We start from the raw sequence: 9,110 nt of genomic DNA, 5'->3' as shown, positions 1-9,110 counted from the left end.
CTCCGACGATAAAGAAAGTGATGAAGACATGGCATTACTGATAAAGAAGTTTAAAAACTTCATGAGGAAATGAGAAAATTACAAAAGAAAAAGATCGTCTAAGCATCTTGATGAGAAAAGGCTTTACAAAAATGAGGAAGAAACCAAAGGTAAGGATATCATGTGCCACGAATGCAGGAAACCTACACATAAAACTAGAATGTCCATCCATCAAGAAGAAGAAAGGGAAATTCGAGAAAAAGAAAAAGGCGCTGAAAGTTAAAACATAGAATGACATTGAATGTGAATCAAGTGATGACATGGCTGACTCTAAACTAGAAAAAGATGAGGTAAAAGATTTTGAACTGTCTTATAGTGAATTGAAAGATCTTTCAAAGGAAATGTTTGAAGAACACCAAAAAGTTTCAAAATAAATTTCTGCTTTAAAAAAAGAGGTTCATGATCTTACCACTGAAAACCTCATTAACAAAATTCTAATTGACAACCTGAAGAAAAAGCTTGATTCTCAAATAAATCAAGTAAAGCTCCTGCAGGTTGAGAATGAGAATTTCAAGGATGAAATTTAAAAAATCACCAAATTTTCTCTTAGTTCAAAAACCTTACAACACATTCTCTTTATCCAAATTCCTCAATACAACAAGAGTGGTCTTAAACGTGAAGTAAATGAAGACGAGATGAATCCTTTTCCAAAAACAAAGAATAGATTAAAGCACAGACCTCCCGCACACTTTTACAAGTCTCACTTTGTCAAACACTTTACTAAAGCTATTGGCAAGAAATTTCCTAAGTATTCAAACTATGAAGGATATGGCCATTTGAAAATGGACTGTCTAAAACAACAAAAGAAATTTAGAAAAATTGAATGATCTTTTGATCTTGAATTAAAACCTAACCATTAAGGACCCAGACTTACGAGGGTACCAAAAAAAAGATGAGATTTACTTTGATTTCAAGTTATCTTGAAGAAAAACAAGTGGTATCTAGACAGCGGGTGTTCCAAACACATGACTGGAGACAATAGCAAGTTTGTAATGCTTACAACCATAGATGGAGGCACAGTTACATTTGGAGGAAAAGATAAAGGAAGAATCATCAAGAAAGGAAACATCATGTTGGGAAATCTAGTTGTTGAAGATGTTTCACTCATACAAGGTCTAAAGCACAATCTCCTTTGTATAAGTTAACTTTAAGACAAAGGGTACAAAATAAAATTTGAGAAAGGTAAGTGTATAGGCACCAACAAGGCAAATCATAAACATTCATTGGAAACAGGTATGACAACATCTACTTACTTGACATCAATTTTGAGGAATCCTACTATTTAATATCTATCAAGAAAGAACATGATCTTTGGCACAAGAAATTAAGTCATATTAATACAAAGCAAATTTAGAAGATTTCTTTTAAAGATATAGTTTATGGTTTACCAAAATGTCCGGTTATTACAAATAGCAATAGTCAATCAAAAGATCAGGTACTGATGATCTTTATGTGGAAGTAGTTAAGATAAGATTAATAGTAATATAACAACCAAGTACATCAATTGATGTTCGTTGGATTAGCTAAAGAGCTATTAAAAGATTTGGATTCACACAGCAACAGAATTGCAATAAAGCATGTAACAAAGTAGCTAGAGTGTTTGATAGGTCAGTTAGAGACTACAGTGAGAAGACTGCAGAAGTTGTTATTTTTGGGTAATCTGCAGAACTACTAGGAAAGAATCTATATGGGCAATACTTTTCTGGATGGTAGCTCAACGGAAAACTCTCCAATGGTCATCTACTTCTCTAAACCAACCTCAACAGATAATTTAGGAATAGTATAAAAGAGAAGGCTTTGAAGAACCAAAAGAGGGTGCAACACATTAAAAAATCAAATAGCTTATGTACTATTGCTCTTAGCTGAAAGCTCTCTATCTTACTATTTTAATTGTCGTGCTATTAAGCAATTGTGCTACAGATTAAGTATACAAGCGTAAGAACAGCAATTGAGTCCCATGTGAAGGATCGGTACTACCCAATTGTAACTTTCCAAGGAGATTGCTAGTGGAATCCAACTCATCTTGAGACTCTTAGTTTGAAGAGTGGGTGTAGGCTTGAAAATAAAGTTGGGCCATTATAACTTTCTATGTCCCACCATTGTTCATCTTCTTATAAATATTGGCATATAGTTAGTGAGTATTTGCTAAAACAATATGTTGAGGTGATTTGTACTTGGCAATTAGCTAATTTCTATAAAAGATCATTAAAGTTTGAAAACAACCTATTCACCCCCTCCCTAAGTTGAATTATTAGCCTCAACATGTATTCCCGAAATTTTTTTCTTCTTCAACCTTTTTCCAATAGTAAAAATAACAATAGACATGCTTTAATAACTTAATTCATCCTATTTTCAAGTAATTTCACATTTGCTATGAGATAATCAAGGGCCAAGGTTAGATGACACTTGTACAGCTAGGTGGGGACGGATGACCGATGTATAGTCCAGTGTAGTCAGTTTAGTATTGACCTTTTGAATTTCCTCAGGGCACCCCACTTGTCGTTTGATGTACATGTATAAATAAATAAGAAATGAAATTGTCCCATTTACAGAAAATCGCATGTACCCCATGATTTTCTTTAGTCCTTTATGCTTCCGCATGCTTAAGAAAGTAAAATGAGAAAGAAAATGGCGACAATAGTTCTACAATAGCCATGACATGCTAGGGTCGTCATAGTAGTGGCTTGTTGACAACTACGAGGCCTCCGCCTCCGCTTCAAAAAGGGTGAGACATAGAGTGTGCACTGAAGAGGGGAGAACATAGAGAGAGAGGAGAGAGAAGAGAGAGAAGAGAGAGAGAGGGAGCATGTGCAGAGACAAGAGAGAGTGAGAAAGAAAAGAGAAGAGAGAGGAGAGAGAAGAGCTTTCAATAGCTTGAAATTCTAAGCTTTACATGTGACACATGTTGCCCTCTTAAGGGTCTTCTTATTTGCCATGCTAGCACATGACTGTCATGACCCGACCTTGCGCATCATGAAAGGGGAAAGGTTGGACTTAGGAGTACTTGACCATGAGAATTCCTTCATGGTTTGTAGCCACAAAGATGTCATCATCCGTATTTTTGGGACGAATCATTGTGAGTTCCTTCATACACGGTTGCGAGTTCTCCCAAGCTTGTACCCCGCATGATAGCGGAAGGTATCGTGATCCGTACCCACATGGGGTACACACCATAAAAGAATAGATTAAGTGTGATATCAAATTTCGAGGTACCTTGACCATGATAGCTCTCTCATTAGTACTCACTCCCCATGGATGGCATCACTTCATCCATTAGGAACTTTTCACAATGAATATGCTAGACTATGGTAAGCATCGTCGAAGCCTATACCTCTTACGATGGATTCATTTATTGACTAGTTGTGTAGATAACCTAATAAAGATGAAAGTCGCCACTAGTCTCGTTTTAGGGGGTTGGCTAAAAAACCCAATCAAGGGTTGGGAGTTGTCCCTCGATTTCTATGTAACTAGAAAAATTAGTTCGGGAACTTGCGTTACACTAATATTTCTATTAGCAGGGTTTCTCCTCGCCGCTCGGCCGCCGTTGTTCCCCGCCAATGCTCGGCCACCGTCGCTGGCCACCATTGTAGATGCTGACCAGGTGAACGAGGAGGGAATGAGATTGTTGCTCAAACGGTATGTTGTGTTAACCTAAGGTGTGCATTTTCTAGTGCCGGTTTGCTGCTGGTTTTTTGGGATTGATTATATTAACTAAGTGATCATGCGTGAATGGTTGTTTTCATGTGATTCTATTTCTAAGAAAAAGAAAAAGTACAATCAATTTAAATTAAAAGACAAGGTGGAAAGTAAACAAATAAGTAAGCATTTTAAGGAAAACAATAAGTCTAACATGCAATCTTGATTGGCAAAACAAAATTCAATGAAAGAAATGAAACCTGCATCTCATTGGGTGCTTATATAACACAAGAGAACTCAAAACATATATTGGGAAAATGGGTACAAGGATATGGTCGGAATGGACATCGACCTTTCACTATCTTCATGTCTTGATTAGCTTCCACCTCCAAGAACCTAATCAAATTCTAAACTAAGAACTAGAACTAGGTACATACAATGAGAAAAAGACAATCATTCATTACAAAACAATCACAATCATGAAACAAACAGAATCAAGTAATTGAAATAAAATTCAAAATTAACCAATTTTGACCTTGGGGTCGGTCTTTGCAATCCATGCATCAGTCCCTCTAAACACCTACTCCATTCAATTTCGTGATTTATAGTCATTAGTGACCACTTGTGTTCTCGCATAACCACTAATGCTTATAAGTCCTTAGAAAGTGTTCTAGATGAGTCCCCAAGATCTACCCACATAATTAGGTATCTCACCCAACATACATCTAGAATTCACACGCATTGCAAGAAATAAACATGCAAGTAGGCCCTTGGGCCTTGTTTCTCAAACAATCAAACAATTTTAGTGAGCCAACAACGGATCACTTATTTAATTGATTGGAGCTAATTGCAACTACGGGCATTTCTAACAAATGAGATGATTTTATGCATGTAGGGTCCTTGTGATGCCTCCAGGGTTTGGACATATTTTAAGCATCAAAAGAGGAAAGCAAAACATTTAGACAAAGAGCATCTTAGCTATGGAACACATTTAATTGCTAAGGCTAGTCTGGGGCTCGCAAATCATACACTCACAAATAACGCAAGCATTTTAAATATGGTCCAAACCTTGATAATTCCATTGTCAAATTGAAAGTTTAAAGGATTCTAAACAGTTGATGTTGGAAGCATCACATGAACCAAATTCACTTTGGTATACAAAGTCAATGTTTCAAATCAATTTTGGGAGAAAACGTCATCAAAAGACCATTTCATTTATTGAAAATTTTTTACATTGAAGATTAAAGAATTTGAAATGGATTTCATACAGATGATGAGCCCTAATTCCACATGCAAGTCATCCTAAAAATCCTAATGATAAATCATAACAAGGATTTACAACTGAACATCCCCAACAAAACAAATAGAATCAGCAAAATTGGAAGGGGACCCATTACTAAATCATCCCAAGAAAATTACACAATATGCACGACACCATAAGGAACAAACTTTATTGAGAAAGTTTTTTGAAATGAGTCACGTAAGCATTTTTAAAATTCAATGAAATTCAATGTTGCATCAGAAATTTCACAAAATAACAGGGTAACATGCCATTACAACCGAGATTTAACCTAGTAAACAGGGTCTAAAAAAGGTAAAATTTCACCACAATAAAGATAAAAAGATGAAAACCAAAGTTTGTTAAGGGTTCGACTCAAGAATCTCTATCTAAAAAATCACACAAAAATAACCAAAGTCTGACTAAACAGGGGTAAAACTGGGGTTTCGAGTTCAACTTAAGTTGGGTTTCTAACTTAACTTGGAAAAATGGAAAAAGGGGACTAATGGTAAGCAAATTACACAATAGCATCAGAAAAATCTAGACGAGTCCTACAACTTCCTAGAAGGGTTCGAACTCAATCGGGTCAAATTGAGGTTCAAAAATCGAGATTCGTGAAATTGCATATGTCAGCAACTAAAAACACAAAACATGGTTTATGTTTAAAAATTCAAAAGATCACTTAAATAATGCATGAATGGCATGAAATTTGCATACGAAGAATTGTATGCGACAATGATTTGGGTAAAACATCTAATCTTAGGTCGGGATGTGAAAAATCATACAAGTCATTGACATCGCAAAATAACTTAGAACTAAGATGACATGTTCGATAATTTTCCATTGCAACTAGCCTAATTGATGCATGATATACATATATCAAATGAGATTTAATTATGACGTGTCATATATGAATGTGAACCTTGTAACACGTATTTTAAATGTTGAGAAGACATTGATGCATGATTTGGCTCTTTAAGAGACCCAAACAAATGCATTTTAGTGGGCTCATGATAAACTCCTAAACTAGCACAAACATCACAGAACATGCTTGATGTCGATTACCTAAAGATGTGCCAAAATCTAACGCAAAATTCTACATGTAGAATTTTACAATGACGAACATTTCTTGTGAAGACATAAAGACTTGATTGGGATTACACAAACCTATGTGAAAATAGCAAAATAGAAGCATATCATACGATGTACTAAGTGTAACAAAACCTAAACATGTTCACACATGTAGTTGACATACCAAACGATGATCAAACGAAACACATATCGTTAGACTATACACGACATGTATTTCAAGTCTTATGAAGATCATGAAGTCAAATAGACTTATCTACAAGCTCAATTTCAAATAAATGCAATTTGGATCAGTGCAGGGCCGATCTACCTTGGGTCAGTTTTAAGTGATTTTACTTGAACATCTCCAAAAAATCTAGAAAAAAAAATCATGTTATACCCAAGATGATTTAGAACAAATCTCGTGAAGAAATTTTTCCTGAATTTGATCAAAAAAATCAATATGAAAAATAAAATAAAATCAAAAATTGAAACAAGTTAAAAAACGCAAATTAGCCTAAAACTATTGCAAATCGATCGATTTCCAAGGTGTTTCTTGAGGAACAAACAATGTTTGTTTGGGATGTTCAACCTATCAAATCAAAGCTCGATATATCTATTTTCTAAGCCTTGAAGGGATCGAAGTCAGAAAAGCTCATGTTGTACATCATTAAAGCTAAAATAGTAGGTCACTCATAGAAGCACAAAAATTGCATATTAATAGAAATCAAGTTCAATCAACCACAAACTCAAGATCAATGAGCATCATACCACAACAAATCAATCCATCACATCATCAATCTTAGATCTAGGCATTTTATATAAATCTAAACTTGAATCCTAGCTCCGATAGGATACACCGATCTCGCCTCATCGGATTCAATGTTGGAACATCTATCTTTTTGCGTTTTTCTTTGATTTTGGATGTGGTCAGACGAAATTGCCCTCGCTGGAACTTTATCGGAACTCTAAGGATCGCGAATGGATCACCTATGGACCAGATTGAGGTCGGTTAGACTGTCGAAACCGACCTAGTCCAAAGCTGGACTAGTTTAGGATCTCTAGCGAGGAAACAAGGCCACCGGAGGTGATACGGTGATTGATCTCTCAAAACCCTGACTACTAGAGGGTCGAGGATCCTCCTATGAGTAGATCGGTGGTGACCAGGACTCTAATGGCCACCAAACAAATGCTGGTTTGACTAATTGAAACGGCTGGAGACAAGACCGGCGTGGACGCGGGTCTTCAACTCAGCAATAAAGGGACCATCGAATGGGAAACATGAAGAGTCGTCGAGAGCGAAGGAGGTTGCGATCAGCTTCGAGAGAGAGGGGGGGTCGAAGGGCCAGGCGAAGGCAGTGGGATCGACGATGTGGGGCCGTATGCCGGCAAGCAACGGCCGTGCGTGAGAGAGGAGAGGGAGAGAGAGAAAGGGTGGGAAAAGAGAGAGCTGGAGACAGAATTTTCTATTTTTAGAGAGAAAATTACATAAAAAATTAATTTTGCAAATGAGGCCCTCCTTGAAATTTGGAGGGAAAATCCCTTTTATACTAGGTCCTAATCAGCAAATCTTGCTAGTAAGTTCAATTCAACGGTCAAAATTTCGATTTAATGGCCAAAATAATTTTTTAAAGGCTAATCACACTTAAGATGTGTCCTATGAATGATCGGATGGGTGCGATTTGTAAAAATTGGGATTTAAAATGAGAATTGCACTTAAGGACCTAATTAAGGACTAAATCATAAATTCTCAAAATTTAGAGGTTAATCTACAATATTTGGGAATGTAAGGGCATGTGTATAAAATACACAGATCTCGAAACCGGTCACCGGAGGTCCATAACCGACTGGCAAAGGGCCAAATTGGCCAATCTTGTTGGTGGCCGACCAAACCGGTCAAGCCGATTCATACCGATTTTACTAGTTCTTGACCAATTATTGATTGGGCAGTCCCTGTGTGTTCTAGATTTATGCAATTTGGTCACGAGGACCAAATCAAAGAGAAAACTTGTCCAATTTGAGGGGAAATTGTCCGATTTTGATCAAAGTAAGCCAATTAAACCCTGTAAATACAAATTATGATTTTTCTATTGACTTAATTGAATGATTATTGTAAAAAATATCAAACATAAGTCATTGGTACATGTAATTGAACCTATAGGCCAAAATGGGTAATTTTTGCAATTTCTTGCTCAAAATCACAAATTAATTAAAATTGAATTCAAGTAATATTGCGATAAACCAATAAAATTGCAATAAACTTATTCAACTAATTACCCAAGTGTAATATTGCGATTAAACCAATAAAATTTTGTGCTATAAATGCGAAGCTGGTAGTTTTTATTCTGGTAGTTGTTTAATTAACTAATAGATGGGGAGGTGCAATCTCCACCATGATCTTAAGCTTGTATATAAATGGGCCTCATTGTAATCTCATTCATAAGTTATATGAAAACCAAATCTAAAGAAGTTTCTCCTACAAAGTCTCTTGTGAGTCGAATTAATTGCATTTGAATTGACCTTGAATTAAAGTCACGAGACTTAGATACAAAAAATGAATTGAGGTCTAATGTTGAAATTGGACCTTCATTCATGAAATTGAACCATAGTCATGAATGGATCAATTTAAATTTCTTCAATTGAAGCTCAGTTGCTTTATTTTCCTATACTCAAAAGAGTAAAATTCCTCAATTGGGAAGTTCTCATGTGGATTTCTCAAAATAGACCATCGGATTGACTTATCTATAAAAGAAAATAAGTAGAAAACAATTATCCGTTTACAACTCATAAAGGATCAATTTAGACCCCCTAATTAAGGCTTGGTCTTTTGACATGGCAATTCCCAAAATTGAGTGAACGAAAGGATTAAAAATAGTCCCTAAACCAAATGTCGTAAAAGGAACTAAACCTAATTGTGACTAAAACAAAAGTAATTTCATTTTTGATCGATTTTGAGCCTAAAACCTAAAAAATTCAGAAAACAAAGTTTTTAATTGAATTTTGCAAAATTTTCAATACAAAAGTTAAATTGACATTAAAACAATGTGTTTTATGGATTTTTTTTTTCAATTTTTTTTTTATCAAAGGT

This window comes from Eucalyptus grandis, chromosome 9, assembly GCF_016545825.1.
Source record: "Eucalyptus grandis isolate ANBG69807.140 chromosome 9, ASM1654582v1, whole genome shotgun sequence".
In the NCBI taxonomy this organism is placed as follows: Eukaryota; Viridiplantae; Streptophyta; class Magnoliopsida; order Myrtales; family Myrtaceae; genus Eucalyptus; species Eucalyptus grandis.
This window is presented reverse-complemented; position numbering follows the sequence as displayed.